The sequence below is a fragment of the Xenopus tropicalis genome, chromosome 2 (assembly GCF_000004195.4).
Source record: "Xenopus tropicalis strain Nigerian chromosome 2, UCB_Xtro_10.0, whole genome shotgun sequence".
NCBI classification, from domain to species: domain Eukaryota; kingdom Metazoa; phylum Chordata; class Amphibia; order Anura; family Pipidae; genus Xenopus; species Xenopus tropicalis.
Genome location: NC_030678.2, coordinates 58,455,899 through 58,473,535, shown reverse-complemented (window position 1 = coordinate 58,473,535; position 17,637 = coordinate 58,455,899). Strand labels below are relative to the sequence as shown.

The 17,637-nt window shown below is 38.4% G+C and overlaps 1 protein-coding gene across 1 annotated transcript in view; it reads right to left on the bottom strand.

Moving 5' to 3' along the window:
* Positions 1–14,619, bottom strand: part of mid1 (midline 1) — a 197,961-nt gene extending 183,342 nt beyond the window's left edge. Inside the window, exon 1 of the mRNA NM_001006875.1 lies at positions 14,530–14,619. The gene's annotated coding sequence lies outside the window, so the exon portion shown is untranslated. The remainder of the gene's footprint in view (positions 1–14,529) is intronic.
* Between the last annotated feature and the right edge of the window lie 3,018 nt (positions 14,620–17,637).

Below are 17,637 nucleotides of genomic sequence, written 5' to 3'. Positions count from 1 at the left end.
GTGCAGTGCAGAATAACAAATGGGCGCCAGAAGGTTCTTGCAGTTTAACAGTAGAACTGGTTTATTTTCAGCAACAAGCAGCTTACAGGGTTATACAATATACTCACACATCAGTTAGCATAGCTTTCTCTGAGGACAGCACAGAGAGGGTGCACACCCGCTCCTCCCAACTCCCCTTGAGCCAGGCAGGATCAGTGCCACCGGTTCAGTTGCTCACTCTGTGGAACAGCTAGCTGGATACCACACTCCTCAGGCCCCACGGCAACTTTGGATCAGGGTTCAATCTACCTGCCTCCTAGGTCTAAACCGTGGCCCTACACTAAGGCAACAGTGCCTGTCTGGAAGGGTACTCCCACAGCTACTTTCCTCTGAGCCAAACTGCTCGTGCTCTCTTCCCTCACTATCTCACTTTCCTAGAAAGTGCTCCACAAAACTTGCTATCTAACTGGTCCTCATTCACGGGGTCCCCGACTTCACCAGAGTGGCTGACACACTCTGGGGCACATGGCTTTACTGGGGCCTAGTTCCTTTGCCTCCAGCACAGTGCTCCTTCCCCTGTGAACACAGGCAGCCAAAGAGACAGACCCACCCCCTGCTAAACACTATATCAGAGTGCCAAGGGAGTGGTCTCCCTGTGAACCAATAATCACACATCTGAACTCAAAACTGATACAGGGGTCTTTGCCCAGTAACAGCACAAAACCAGGAAGCTGCAGGGTTTAAAGCCATAGGGACTAGTTAACCCTATCGATCCCTACATCTGTAAGGCTTATTTTGTGCATTTCTTGCTGGGGAGGTATGTCTAAGGTCTAATTTAAGCTGGACGTACCAAGGTCAACACTCTGGGCAAGTTTGCTGCTTTGTGGCCTGTATATTGGTTCATTACTAATCAGGTTGGCTGATAAATTCCACTGAGTGTAGACCTCACTAGACTGAGTATATGGTCCTCTCCCTATGAATCTGAATAGCCCCCCCATGTCAGGCCTGTATGGCCCACCACCTCAAATATTAGTGTGCTTAGACAGTATTGAAATATATAACTATAACAAACATATATAGGAAAATTAAACTAATATATGAAAATTAAAAATATACACAACACTATTAAAATATTGGGGTTATGTGACCTAACTGTTTCATTGAACATTTGATACCAAGTGCTTGACCCTGTATATAATTGTTGGAGGAGGAAAAAGGATTTTAGGGCACATGTATAACTGCAAGTGTTGCAGTGTTTTTTCCACAATGCAGAGTTTTTCCCAAGAATTCCAGTGTCATTGCGGTTACAAAGGGGCAATGTGCTTGCTGCAGTTGTGCTGTGCCTACTGCAATTGCGCCTGATTCTCCAAAACTAATGCAACTGTTTGTACTTGCATCAAATATTTTTGAAGTCTATCTGGTATAATTTCCAATATTCGCTGCCATCATTTTTGGTGTTTGGTGTGCAAATCACGTGTGCCCTATTCTTTTGGTGCAATGGAACTGCTGAGATTAATGCAAGGAGCTGAAGGAACTTTGGATTGTCTAGTGTTTCTCTTACTCCCATGTAACTGGAGGAGTCCCAAGCCAGACTTGGATTTCTTACTATTGAGTGCTATTCTGATATCTACTGGGATCTACTATGTTGCTATCTTCCCATTGTTCTGCTGATTGGCTGCTGGGGGGGGGGGAGGGAGGGGGTGATATCTCTCCGACTTGCAGCTCAGCAGTAAAGTGTGACTGAAGTTAATAAGTGCACAGGTCACATGTCTGTGCTGCCTGGGAAATGAAGACTATAGCTATCCCCATGTGAAATTTCATAATTCAATTTTGAATAAAAAAAAATTGTTTACAATTTTGAAAAACAGATTTCAATGCAGGATTCTGTAACATTTTGCCCATGACAGTATACCTTACATCAGAGACCCTAGCAGCAATAAGATCAAAGAGATGTTTTTTTCTTAGTAGTTCTCACTATCTGTTTGATACAAATTCTATTTTGTTTGTTCATGTTGATTATAGTATTATGTATTATATGAGAATATGCATTGCCCATTTAAACCAGGATACTAATGCTAACAATTACCTAGAAACAGGATGGCAATATTGACTGGAGGCGGTAACCACAGTGGTGTCATAGAACTGTTTCATGATGAATACAAGTAAAATAAATGTTAAAAAAAGTTTTATGTTTTTCATTACAAGAGCTGGAATGCATGGTTATGAGGTTGCAAATGTCTTCCAGGTGGGTTTATATTGGAGCACCTAATCCAAATGTAAATTGTCTCATAATAAACATTTGCAAGTTTAGAGAAAACAACCGGACTTTCTTGTTTATAGAGGGATATATAACATGATTTATTAGCCAGGAAAATTGTTTTACTATTACACCCAGAACTGGCAAATATTAACCTTAAAAATGCAGGCATCTGGCTGAATGGATTTACAAAATAATTTTATATGTTTTAGGTCAAGGATGTCAAACTCACAACAATCTGCTGCCAGGAATCACAACTCCCAGCATACTCTGCTAGCCAGCTGAGAGAACTGGAGGGTGAATTTCACAACAGAGACACAAGACCAACAGCCCTGTTGTAGGTCCAAGAAACTGAAATGAATAAAACTGATGTTTTATTACAAAGTCTAATTTTTATTTTTTAATTCCCTATAAAGCCACAACCAGTAAAACTATTTTAATTTCCTTAAGCAAACAATGTTGCTAGCTAATTATAGATAAGGAAAAAAATCTCATTATAACTTATACATGGAAGCAACAATATTATTAACAGAGAAGGATGAAAACAATGCACACCATAACTTGGAAAATAGATGGCATTGCTGCAATTAAAAATGTTATATTTAGTATATTATACACGTTATTAATACTAGTTAATTACTAGATAATTCTAGTTATTTCACTAGAATTGGTAAATGTGTTATATATATATATATATATATATATATATTTCTTTCTTTCTACACACATTATTGATGGGACTTCTGGAAAGCATGATCATGATATTTTCAGTGCCTTAGGTATTTTTATAGGCAGATTTCAGTGAAGGCATGAGGTGGCTAAACCTCCCCAAACCAACATCAATTAATTCCCGCCCCAGGGGCCCTGCAGGTGCCCCAGCCATGTCCCCTAACCCCCCCCCCGCAGGGCCCCCGCCTGACGTCCTCCCCGAGCGCGTATAAATTGAACGCGTCAGGGGAGGAATAGTCAGTAGGGGGAGCGCCGGCAAAGGTCGGACTGGGCCGCTGGGGCCCACTAGGGCCGGGGCCCACCGGGATTGTCCTGGCGGACCAGTCCAACCCTGTCCAGAATGCTTAAGACCTGGGGTCTTCCAGATAATGAGTCTTCCCGTAATTTGGATTTCCATACTTTAAGTATACTAAAAAATCATTTAAATTTGAAAACATTTAAACATTACATTTTTCTGTTGTCAATAAGGATTAATTATATATTAGTTGGGATAAAGTACAAAGTACTGGTTTATTATTAGAGAGAAGGAAATCAAGTTAAATAATGTAATTGTTTTATTACAATGGAGTCTATGGGAAATGCCAGTTCCCTGATTTGGAGCTTTCTGGATAATGGGTTACCAGATAACAGCTCCTGTACGTGTACATGAAACCAGAACTTCCTGCTATGTGTTCTGTGTTGCCACCTAATTTATCTTAAAAGTGCTCTGCAGTTATTATGGATGAAAGTGATACTTACATGGAACTGACCCTGGGATACTATAAAGTAATCTGAGTAGAATAGGTCTTTAAATAGCCTCCCCTAAAACAAAAATCACCTTTTGTCTATGGGTTTATTTTATGACCCTCCCACTCAAAGCCAAATAGTGTGTGAAGAACTGACAGGAAGGCCCTAAGCACTGCATTGTTATAAGAACCATGACCCACCTGCACAATGTCAGGTCTAAATAAAAATCTTCTGTTGCTTTATCTGCAAAGTCCAGATGTTATTTGGAATGGTGAGGGCATTACCTGTTTCCTTAGCCCCTACTGGCATTTTGCTAGTTACAAAACAACCCTGGATTTTAAGGACCAAGGTGGTGTAAGGTGGTGTATTACAAACCATAGAGCATGCATTATATTTGTGCAATTCATCAATTCACATATGCCTTTAAGTGAAAGTCACCTGATACTTTTATTTTCTGTTTCCAATTCAATCCACCCATGGCAGGGGTGAGGAATGAAGGTGCTATCTGGGCCAGTAACTTTCTAAAGGTTTTCTATAAAAGGCACTATAGCTGTCATACTTTAAATAGGTATACCTTTAACATGGCAAAGTTTTAATTTAATACAATGCTATTTAGCAAGCTGTTCATCCGTCACACAATGCTCATTAGAGGGCTGTTCAATTAGATGTGGTGTTTTGTGTCTTTCAGATCAATATTTCATAGAATTTCCAGTTCAGTACAAATGAAAAGTCCTATTCCTAAGAACAATTTAGTATTATGTATCGTATAGTATGCTGATAAAGCCATCTCAGTATGCTCTGCTGGTCACACTGCACAATGTAGCCTATTATTGACTGATACATCAACAGAGACTGTGCTGTCGATAACTAACAGAAGAGACAGGCCAGCCTAGAAAAAGAAACATTAGATCAGGGATGCCAAATAAGCACCAGTCCAGCTGTTGTGAACTACATATTCCAGAATCTTTCAAAAGAACTTGTCAGTTATATGTCTCAGGTAGATGTGAATATCGGGTTTGAAACATTATTGGCCATTGTCATACATGATATTTTTAAAATGACAATATTTGCGTGGAATGATTTACCTCTTCTGCAAATATGTTAACCCGAAAACAGGTCAGGCAGGTGGGATGTTACTTGTCTCCTGCTCCACAGGAAAAGGCAGGTACTTCATTTTCTTGCTCTCCCAATATCTCACTATCCCTATCTCCTTATCCATTTCTTTCCACTCTATCTGCCTTCCATTAACCCTTCATTGCCCCCACTTTGCTTCTTCTACCTATCCTTCCTCACACAGACCCCTTCCTTTCTAATAAGTTTGAGCTCCATGCAGTCACTTCTATGACTTTAAATGAAAGCTTAAGAAACATTTTGTTAATTTTGTGAGTGCACCTTCAAATGCAAATAAACCAAATGCCCAGTTTGGCAGATTGTGGTGTTAGGTAAATTGTAATCCCCTAAAAATGGGATTTTAAAGACTGCTATACTCTGAATTGTGCTTAGTACTGGGAATATCTGTTTATGTACTTTTATAGTATCAATTTATATAGGCTATGAGAATACACCTTAAATTTGTTTTTTTAGTAACCAGTTTTCTACAGGCCATGCCTACAATAAGTGCATACCATACCCACTATCCCAGTAATATATGCCCTTACTAGTTTCTTTTAAGGAGATCCTAATAACACAACAGAGCCAGGTTATGGTCCTTTGAGGTGAAATTGGAAATGTTTTACTTATGCCTGTACTTTGTACATCTGTCAGGACTCTCAGGGTTATGGCACATATAGCATTTTGATCACTGCTACTTACTGAAAGTCTCTTCATTGACATTATTGGGAATCACCACAAGTTGTACTGGACATTTTTTTGACCTGTGTGCCATAGTCCCAAATCAGATGGCTGAGGTTGCTGCTTGACTTGATGGTAATTTGAACTGGCTGACTACAAATTTGACACTACTGGGTTAATATATTTATGAAAATGCGCTCATTGATCGTAACTTTTAAGATAAAGGAATGTAATTCACTTTTTTCTTAAAAAAAAATTCTGTACATAACATTTTTGCTCAAGGCAACTACATATGTTTCACAGATGTTGTAGCAAAATACAAAAATTAAGAAATTGCATCTGACCTGACCTAGCTCAGAACTATACATTCCTTATATCTAGATTATGCAATTAGTAGACTTTCTTTGTTTAATGCAACAAACTTCAACCATGTGTGTCTCTAAAGTCAGGAGGGCGAAATAACAAATACACTGTAGATGTAGAGACTGTGGCTCACTTACCAATGCTGAGCAAATTTGCACCTGGGCTGTAAACCATGACAACCAATCAAGGCACACATTGAGGAAACCCTGGAAATACCCTGGAAATAGGTAGCTTCAATAACTGCTATTGACTTCCACCAAGCAAATTGTGTTCAAAAGGAACTCCATTCCACTTTGGAAATGTTAGTGATTCACTATAATGTGCAAGCTAATTAGTACATGTATTGGCGCATTGTGCACAATTGCTGCAGATATAATTTATCACAGTGCTCCAAGAATGCTGGAATTCTCTGATGAAACGCAACATAGAGAGGAAACATTAGGGCTCATTTAAGTCCGCAGGTGCAGTTACAGTCTCAGCTATCTCCCCACAGTCAGTTGCATGTAAACTATTAAATGTACATGTCTGTGTGTACATAGTGTATCAAGTGAGGAGTTGCTGTAGCTCCCTTTTACATCTTGTAGGTCAAATTGAACGGAGTGAGGAAATTGTGACAAAAGGTACAAACCATTTGTTCTCCATACAAGTTAATTGGCAATGGCACAGTTTTTTGGTACAGGGATGGGACCTGAATGCTCAGAACCTGGAGTTTTCTCGTTAAGGGGTCTTTCTGTCATTTAGATCTGCATACCCTGAGTCTACTTGAAACTCATTTAAACACTAATTAAACTCAATAGGATTATTTTGTGTCCAATAAGGATTAATTATATCTTAGTTTGGGTCAAGTACAGGGTACTGTTTTATAATTACAGAGAAAAAGGGAAACATTTTATTTTAATCATTTGATGAAAATAAAGTCTATGGGAGATGGCCTTCCCATAAGTCGGAGCTTTCTGCATAACAGATTTCAAGATAACAGATCCTATACCTGGTACTTCTCTGCTGGTAGCAAAAAGACCACACGTTCAACATCATAAAGGTATTCTGACAAACCCAAATAATTCTGTTGTTTTATAACAATCTTAGATGATACACTGGAGTGAGCTGTAGCTATCCGCAAAGCTTCCCATTTATGAAAATATCTACAGTTTTTTTGGTCACATACCCAGACCAACAAGGGGCTGAATCAGCATGTGTAGCCATGTTGGTAGACAATGTAAGTAAGTCCTTGTTTGGCCAAATGGTTTATATTTCAAATATGTTCATCACCTATGTCAAGAAGGAATAATCAAAATACTATATATGTATGTGGTCATATGCGGAGGGGCTACTCATGGTAATATCCATATCTCTCAATGAGTGGAAGAGGCAATCAAAAACCTTCATATGCTGTAGCATTAACAGTTCCTATTAGCTGTTCTTATTTTCTTGTTGCATGGTATGTCTGGCATCAGTTCTTCATCTCTGACAGAAAATAAGACTCATTTATTAACCTCATTATTGCATACTTTGAGAAAAAACTGACATTCTAAAACATCAGCTGTTTCAAATAAGAATAACTTTTTAAGAAGCTCTAGTGATCAGAGTTGCTGGGGCACTAAAATGGACACAAAGTTGTTAGCATATTGACGGCCTGATGATTCCCAAAATGTGAAACTCACGTAGGTGGAAGTGTGGGGCACATGGGGAAGTCAGCGTTGCCCGATTGTACAGCTCTATAGAAACTGGCAAATGTAGTGATATTGAGTCAGAGGAATGAGCAGTGAGAATGGTTGACTTCAGATAATTCATCATGTGAAAAGAGGTATTCTTGGATTGTCATTATTAAAGAAAGGCATACTTATTCTAAAATCTAGGAGGCAAAAAAGTATTAAACCTTATGAAATTATAAACTTTATGAAAATGTTATGAAACTTTATGGGGCTGATTTACTAATCCACGAATCCGAATCCCAAATGGGAAAAAATTGCATTGGAAACGAACATTTTGCAACTTTTTCGTATTTTTTGCGATTTTTTCGTAGTTGTCGTGACTTTTCCGTGAATTGTCGCGACTTTTTTGTAGCCTTTACGACTTGCGCGGATTGTCATGACTTTTTCGTAGCCGTTACGACTTGCACGAATTGTCGCGACTTTTTCGTATTGAGCGCTAGTAAACGGCGGGCAAACCTTTCCAATTTTTTCGTGACGGCTACAAAAAGTCGCAACAATTTGCGCAAGCCGTAACGGCTACGAAAAAGTCATGACAATTTACAAAAAAGTCGCAACGGCGACAAAAAAATTACAAAATACCGATCATTACGAAAAAAACGCATTCGCATGCTTTCGATCCGTTCGTGGATTAGTAAATCGGCCCCTATGTGTAGATTATATTTAATGGATATATCGACTTCTAATGAATTGGTATAGGGATTAATTAATTTTTTAATGGTAATTAATAAATGAATTGCCTTTTATAATGGGGAGTAATCAATTGTGTTCTCCAAAAATTTTAACAAATGGTTGAGACTTGAAATGGTGGCCATATGCATTGCGCAGTGTTAGAAGTAAAATATCATTATCTGTTCATTTGTTTACATTAAACCTTAAACTGCAGCATAAAAGTTAGAATTAGATTTACAGTAAAAACTTTTACATCTAAAAAAAAATCCAAATGTATATAATTCCAAGCAATTATCTGAGATACAGTATTGCTTTCCTGAAATCTGACAGATATTTTATGACTTGGGAGAACAAAGCACAGAGACTAATCTGGTGAGGGTGATTGGCTCTGTACCAAATTGATGCATCTTATAAAAAGTCATGCATGCAGCAACGTCTAAGGCTTCACCATTTATCTTCATAAATGTCATTCAGAGTGAGGTAGAAAATGAAGGCCCCTTTCATTTTCGGAAATGTAAAAATATGACTTATGAGTCAGGCACACAATAAAAAACAGTAATAGTAATAAGTATGTTGCAAATGTATGTATATATGTGTGTGTGTGTACTTATGAAAATGGGATGCAATTGTGATGGAATTCACAAAACATCAGTTCTTGTGCAACCAAAATTGCTGTTGCAGCCATAAATAAGCCCTTTTTTGTTATAAATTCATATTCATAATAAAGTAATTATGTTAATGACCTAATGGCAAGTTCATCCCTTTCCATATTTTTCTCTTCTTTTTTTTGTTTGTTGTTCTAATGGAAATATTTACACACACTTTTGTTTGCAGTAATCTGCCCTAGGGCTATGGCACATAAGAACTCATTTACTATTGCCACAGCACTTGGGGTTCATATAGTTAGCTGTTGCATCAGGGGCAATGACCCCTGCAGTTTGCCCTTTACATATGCAAGATGCAGAGTGCAATGCAGTTGAGTCCAAGGCAGCACTGTTCTACATCTGCCATAGGCAAGTGGTAAAGGTCAGCAGAAGCTTTTGGTTGTTGGTGTGCCCTCATTTACACATCTGAATGGCATGCAAGCTATTGGCAGTCTGGGTGAATGCTCACGTACCCTTCAGTCTGGCCGCCATGAATGCAGTGTTGCTGAACGCAGACTGAAAGCTGCATACCATTGTATCCGAGCAATCAGATATATATGGTGTGTATATATATATATATATATATATATATATATATATATATATATATATATATATATATATATAAAACCAAAGGTAACTATATATGCAAAACTCAGCAGCACATTGTGGTAAGGTACAAAACTCCTACCTAGTAATTTCATTGGTGCTGAGCTTCTGCCATCCGATTAATCCAAAATCACAGGAGTGCCATGTTGACCAATAAGACTGCTTTATTTCATAAGGTTTAATAAAATCTATTACAACTGTTACAATTGATACATTATTTATCACCCTTTACAGACACAATGATGATGATTTTAAAGTGGTGCTGTCACCCAGACATAAAATCCATCCATACCCATTATAAAGGCATTTAAAAATCCCAGCTGTCAATCATATATTGCCTGCCCTGCTGCTATGCCTTAGACATAGAGGCGGGGCAGACAAGTACTTTAACTTTCAATTCAGCTCTCACTTTCCCCCTCCCTCCTCACCATCTAATTGTGTAGCCAGTGCATGGGCATGGGCATCTGGTCCCCCATTCTGGCACTTACACAAGATTTTGGGGTGATACAAAGCTTGTCTTAATAACAGTGTCCAAAAAATGGCACCTGCCTATTTACTGTGATTGTGTAATTCCAGGACTAATGGAAACAAGATTTATATTACTTATATAGTGTAAGTAAAGTTTATTTTGCTTAACAGACACAATAGAAAAGAATTTCAAATTATTTCTTAGGGTGACAGGTCCCTTTTAAAAAGTTTGGAGCAATTGCTATTATTTTGTTCTATCTGCTAAATAAGCATCTGTTCCAGCTAAGTATCCATTGCACAGTATCCCTCATTGGGATGGACACACTTTCTAGGCTCAGCTTGCTGAATATTCCAGTTAGATTGATTGCAGGCAGGATGTGTACCTGCAGGGGGACTTTGTGACCCTGATTGAGGCAGATTATTAGATACCACTGTGTTACATTTGCTGATAAAAAGCTTTTGCCCATCATTTGCACCCATATGGTCAGGTCATGATCCCATGGTGATTATGACACTGCAGTGGCTCTATAGAGGGTGATAAGGATGATTGTGGCCCGTTAGCATAATGATAATAGAGGCTTTGGTTTTGGACTGAGTCCATAAACTGAATCAGAAACAAAGGAAGACAAAGGGTAAAATTCAGCTCTTAATATTTAGTAACAGAAAACACTTTTTTTGAAATAAGCCCAAACTGGAATCAGCATGGAGTCAGGATTGAGGTAAAGCAGTATATTTAATTTCCAATATCTTTATTAGAAGAAGGTACTCTACTTTTAATGCAAATCACTAGCTACCACGGATCTGTGAATGTTCTATATAAGAGCAAATTGCTAATGTAGTCATCCATGTGTCCTTCATCTTGCTCTCAAACATATATTATCCACTGAATGAAATTACAGTTGATTGACTTCCACAACACTAAAGCTTTCCTTCTAATTATAGTCTTTGCCTCAAGCAAAAAAAAAAATGTTGCCAAGTTATCTAATGCATTAAATCATGAGAAATAATGAGACCCTTTGTTGACTTCCAGTGGACACTGGAAATGTTATTACTTGTTCTTGCTTAAAGGGAAATTGTATGAAAGTCCCATTTCATGGGAAAATAACCCTGTTGTGTGTTATCTCTGTACATCTGACAAACAGCAGTCATATTTGTGGCCTAACAAGAGTGTATCATTCTCCATAAAGGCCACATAATCAGCACTGGGTTAATTTCCTACAATACCATAAACTTAAATCGTTTTAGCTAAATGAATGAATGTATATAAAATTCTAAGGATTTTCTGCTGTGCTTTATAATACACACGTTTCAGGAATGTGCAAATTTCATCTTATATTTAAAACACAAATTTTATAAAAATAAATATAATATTTCCGTTTCTGATACTCAAGGGGTGTTCATTTGTGTTTTAGAATGCATTTATAGGGTTCTGTAAAAGACAGTCCTAAAGCACTAGGAATATTTCGAAATAAGGAGACTCCTTGTCTATTTATTTATGGTTCTTACTATTTAGTAAAAAAATTCCCTGCAGTGGAATGCCTTTCTTTAATCCTAATGATTCCCATGGTTAGACGTATGCACAGAAATGGCCCTAATCTGACCCTTGTTAGTTTATGCAAACTGACAACTTTGCCTGAGAACCATTAGATAAAACAGAATGAAATAGAACTAGTGACGTTTCCATTAAGTTTGCCTTCAGAAAGCTAAAAAAGTAAACATATTCCTCTAAATCTAGCGTAGCCTGCCATTCCTGCTTGCTATATTCCAGATGTATATATAAAATGAACTCATCTACATACAAGCAATTAGGTAGATACAAGATCAAAGAGAACTAAAAGGAAAGTGCGCCTGTTTATTTATACTAAGCACATCCATCTCTTTATAACGGGATTTACATACAAGTGTAGTATGCAAATATCTGACACAAATCACCATCTTTTTTAACCATAAGGGCTCTGGCACATGGAGAGATTAGTCGCCCGTGACAAATCTCCCTGTTCGCGGGCGACTAATCTCCCCGAGTTGCCATCACCTGCCATGCCACCGGCGAAGTCACCGGTGGGATGGCACACGCGGCAGCGAGATTTCGGCAAATCGCCGAAAAAGCCTCTCGAGGCAACTTGGGCGATTTGCCAAAATCGCCTGCGCAGCATGTGCCATCCCACCGGCGACATTGTCGCCGGTGGGATGGCAATCCGGGGAGATTAGTTGCCCGCGAACAGGGAGATTTGTCGCAGGCGACTAATCTCCCCATGTGCCAGAGCCCTAATGAGGCATTTCCCACAGAATTCAAGCATCAAAACGCGTTCATTTGTGTTTTCACAAATTTAGTGTAAGGTTTGGCTAACAGTTGGCTAATTACATGATTTCTAGGGGTGCTGCATTAAATCACCATTACTATGTAATTATTTTGGTGCAAGTCTGGTTGGGTTCTATTGATGCTCTTCACTTCAAAACCCTAGGAGCTACCACTATATTCAATGTGGTAGTAGCTTCCCGATTCCCCAGCACAATAGCTGTACTTGCACATGATTCTTTAGACCAGATTGAACATATGCAAGGTATGTTTAGACACCAGTACCTTTAAAGGAAAAGTAACACTAAAAATTTTCAAGTTAAAAATCTATTCTACCCTGCCCCAATTATTGCCCTATTCTGCAAACCATTTATTAATTTGAATGGTTTATTAGAAAATACAAGGTGATACAGTGATGCAGGGGAAGCATCCACTATGCGGCAATCGATTGATTGGGCCTAGCCTTCCTTCTGTATAGGAAAGAGTCAGGCTAGGATCGATCAATCGATTGCCACATAGTGGATGCTTCCCCTGCATCGCCATATTGCCTTTTTTCAAATGACCGTAAGTCAAGTTTAAACAGGTATTTTTTAATAAAGAATTCAAATTAATCAATGGTTTGCAGAATAGGGCAATTATTGGGGCAGGGTAGAATAGATTTTTTACTTAAAAATGTTAGTGTTACTTTTCCTTTAATGGTTAAAGTCAATACATTCAACATTTGCATCCATTTTAGCAAAGCCACACATGCAGTCATACATCCCCTTTATATCTTCTAACCCCTCTTAGCACTGGAAGGAAAAGATATTGCTTGCAGTCTGACAAGACTTTTTTCAATTCCAGTGAGCCCAAACATCTCAAAAAGCCAACATTAAGGCAGACTGATTCTCTGATGGAAAAACATGTCTGAAACTACCCATCCGCCTCCTCTAAACCTGTCGCTGCTTTTGCAGCCAGTGTTTGGTTCCAAAATGCTTTTGTGATTTTCTGGACTAAAATTTCCTGCAGTAACAAGTGGTTTCCATAAGGGTCAAGAAACATGGAGCCACTAGTAGCAGCTACTCATCATGGGTACAAAAATAGACAATGCAGATCATTTACTGATAATTGTCTCTATGTATGTTTTAGCAGAGGCAATTCGAAGTATTGTCTATGGCAGGGGATTTTCTGGTGTTTAATAGCTGTAAAAAAGTAGCTGCTACTAAGTACCTTAGTACCTGTGTGTCTTCACCCTAAAAGTTCATGGACGGCAATACAGGTGGTTACTGTTTGCCAGGTGTATGCCTTGTATCAGTGGCTAGATCCTCAAACTGAGGGAAATATACTATATTTATTGCATTCTGTAGCTAAAGAGACTGCCATGTTGCTAGCCACAAATTTAACTTTTTTTGTTTGCTGCAATAATAATCAGCATCTGTAAGCGGTTCCTTTGTTATGGTTGTTATTTGGAATCATCAGAGCAAGCCAAGATAGTTCCTATTCATACAAATCAAAATAGGTATTCACTTGCTTTATGTGATACTCATAGCACTGGCTTTAACCCTTTAACCAAAAATAAAAGGTTTTAACTATGCACCCAGAACCATGGATACAGACCCACTGAAAGAGAATTTAATTTGGTAACTACATAAAACTGCAAACATATACAGAATGCCACATGTAGAAAGTTTAAGGACATGGGCAATTTCATCTGCACCTAGAGGGAAATGCCTAGAACTGTGTCCAGTTAATAAGGACACAAGAAGGTGTATTTTTATTAAAAGTTTTAAGAGGACAATCCCTCTGATGTGCCATAATTGCAAGCAAGTAAGAATATATAGAAGGCTTAAGCATACTCAGACAAACAGCCCATGCTCCATTTTTATAAACACTGATACTTTCCATATTTAGATTTCCTAGAAGTTTCTGCAAGCAAACAGCTGCTTATCCAGACAGCATACTTTATAATAGAAAAGAGGCATGCAGCATTAGTTTAAAGGTAACCATTCTTGTACAATCAGCTACTACAGGGATAGAAATCCATTGGCAAACATGTCTAAATGTGATGTGTCTATGACATCTGGTACCAGCAGGCTGGCACTTCAGAAGTTAGATGCTTACAGGATTCTATGCAGAGCTATGGCTTAGTGCTGTTTTTAAATAAATCATACTCATATAACAATCTGTTCTTAAAGAGAATACCTAGGACCCTATCAGCCACAACCACTAATTATTTTTTTCCTCCCACATATAATGCATTTCTATAAAATAAGCTCATGCAAACAACAGCAACAATGAAAATCTTACCAGTTTTCTTTAGGATTATTATTAGCTGGTATATGCTTCTTGGAATGGAAGGGCAGAACAAAACTAGCAGGTCTCTGGCTTTCTTTCTTTAGCTCATCCTCTGTAGCTCCTCTCACAGATATCAACAAAGACTGTCCCTAATCCCTTCCTAGGAAACCGGAGTACACACTGGCTCACCAAATGTCTTCAGCTTACAAACAAGCCTCTTGGGCTCTTCTCCAGTGTCTCAATAAATTCAAGCCTTCGAAGACATGCAAATCTTTAAAAAGGTGCACAGATACACAGCACAACCCCTGCCCATTCAAATGATAATAATAATATAAACAGAGTTGTTATAATGAGTTCTTATATGCATATACTGCCAACTGCAAAATAAAAATAATGTAGGCATCTTTGTGTATGTATATTTATACAGTGCTACTTTTATATATTTAGCTCTGTACATTTCAAACAATACATTAATAGAGGAGACAGGGAATAATATAATACACATTACATAAATACAACATAATATATACATTTAAGCTCAAATTCAATTTTTACATCAAAACCAAATGTATATCTATAGAATTATATTTGTCTTAATTTATATTTAAATGTTGCTTCAGCTCTGTGAGCTAACAGAATACAGAGAGCTTTTTTTTAATATAATCATCAATTGCTTGCTTAATTTACTGTCTATCTGACCATCTATCTATGTATATACATATGTTGATGTGTATCTATATTATAATATTTACATTTCAAGAACAGTTTTCTTCAGTTTCCCTATTACCATTTCACATAATGCTCCCATGACCTATTACTTGAATCAGAAATAGAGTAGGGCTTGGCTGAGAGGACACAGGAAACCTTAAACCCCACTTTCTTCTGACAAAGGAGTGTCATGTTCCAATATTCTCTCTTGTCCCTCAACCAGCAAACATGTAACTGAGAGCAAGGTCAAGTTTCACTATTTATTTGTTTGTAACCTTTGCTGACGGCTTCCTATTAACAATGAACTAGATTTTTCCAAAGCAGAGATCTTTTAAACTTGCAAAGCATGAAACTGTAGATGAATGTTAAAAAACAGCAAAGAAAACAAAAGGAGAGAGGGGACCACAGTGGGTCCTTGAATTGTTTTTTGCATATGGGCAGTTCTTTCCGATTCTCGCTATACAGAGGTTATCAGTGAGCCTAGACACATATACATATTAATCAAAGTAATCATTGCTATAACTGATATTGAACCAGAATCTCTGGGGTGCATTGACCAAAGCATTTCTACATTGTACAGGTTTGGGACCTGTTATCCAGAATGCTTGGGACCTGGGGGTCTCAATGTACAGTAGGTGCACATCTAATGTAGCTAATCACAATCCTTTTTTGCTATCCCTAAAAAACTTTTTTTCACACTTTTGTAGTGGCCTCACGAGTAAAAAAAAGGTTGGGTATCCCTGCTCTAAGGTTTTCATTTTCAGGCTGAAATATGCTCTGTACATGCTGGTCCTGTACCTGTCAATGCACACACATTCAGGTAGTGGAAGGCAGCGGACAGGGCTGGAACTAGGGGTAGGCAGAAGAGGCACCTGCCTAGGGCACAACAGTGAAAGGGCACTAGGCAAGTACCTCTGTTGCCTACTTCTAGTCCGGGATCTCTAACCCCCACCGCTGATTTCCTGTGCTACGCCGTCTGCACGTTATACTAGATGCTCCCCCCCCAACGATGCGCATGTGCTCGTTCATGCAAGAGCGAGGGGGCGAAGTGGCCAGTCGGGTCGCCTAGGGCGTCCAGTCGGCTTGGCCCACCTCTGGCGGTGGATCAGCTTTTCTCTGCTGGTTTATATATGCCAGTGTTGAAAATCACCCATTTGTCTTATTGTTTGCCTTATTGTTAGTGTTATTTTTTACTGCTTGTCTTTTGAAGGCTTTCTTCTGTTTCACGTTTACAAAAAATAATTTTTAATAAAAAAAGACCAATTGCAAACTGTCTTAGTATTCTGCTGTCTGTGCCACAATTATGAAGTGAACAATCTCCTACTAAAATCAAATTGTAAAGCAGGGTTGTTAAACCTGTAGCTGTAATCGTTCAGTGAATTGAAAAGTTGTAGTTCATCATCTGATTGGCAGCTGGTTAGGCATCCTTGAAACAAATACTAAACAGCTTTTTTAATGACTATAGACCCTGGCTGCGGGTACAGAATAGATGCCTGGCTGCCAGAGGGCCATGTTGCTACCCTCCTCACCATTGGTGTTATTAAACTTTTATTCCGTTCACTACCAAGAGGTTTGAAATTAAATTAAATAGACCAGCATATAATCAAGAACTTTACTTTATTACCCTGGGTAGTTAAAGATGTGCAACCACATAATTGCATGTTTATATATCAGGCTGTAAAGCTCTTATTGCCTCACCCCACCACACAAAGTCAGTATGAATAGAAATGAAGTGTTATTTTCAGCATTAAATAGCAAAGTCAATCCCAAAACATAAACACTTTAAAAAGAGAAGGCAACAAAATATGTGGCTTACCTGTACACTTCACCAGAAAATAAAAACAATGGGGAAAGTTCAGAGCACATATGGTTGTTCTGCAGTTCCGAACGCACTAATGAACCACTCACATTTATCTTAAAGTGGGATTTATACTGCCTCAGCCTCATGTGTGTTTTTTCCTGTGTTAAATGCTGAGCTGCATTCCAGATTAGTGCCTTGTAGCCACCAGCTGATGAATGTACAGCCACTAGAAACCTTCACTGTACCTAGGACAGACCAATCTATAGCTCAGAGACCCTGCTCAGAAACCTAAAGTGACGGCTTGATGAATGAGGTTCCATGAAGACAATGCTTGAGATGACATCATGACTTCCCCCACTTCTGCCTGTTCAAAGATGCCCATGTAACCTCCTTGAACCGTGATAATTTAGTGTCTGAGAAGCAGAAGCTGTTGTTTTTGCATAATGATTAAAAGGATCCAGTGAAGACTGTTGCAGATCATACTGACAAAGGAAAATCTGCTGGGCTGGCCAATATAAGAGCAATGTCACAGTAGGAAACTGCCTTGCATTTGGAGCAGTTAGATTCTGTGAAAAGAGTTGGTGACAAGATACAAGGATATTTTATGATTT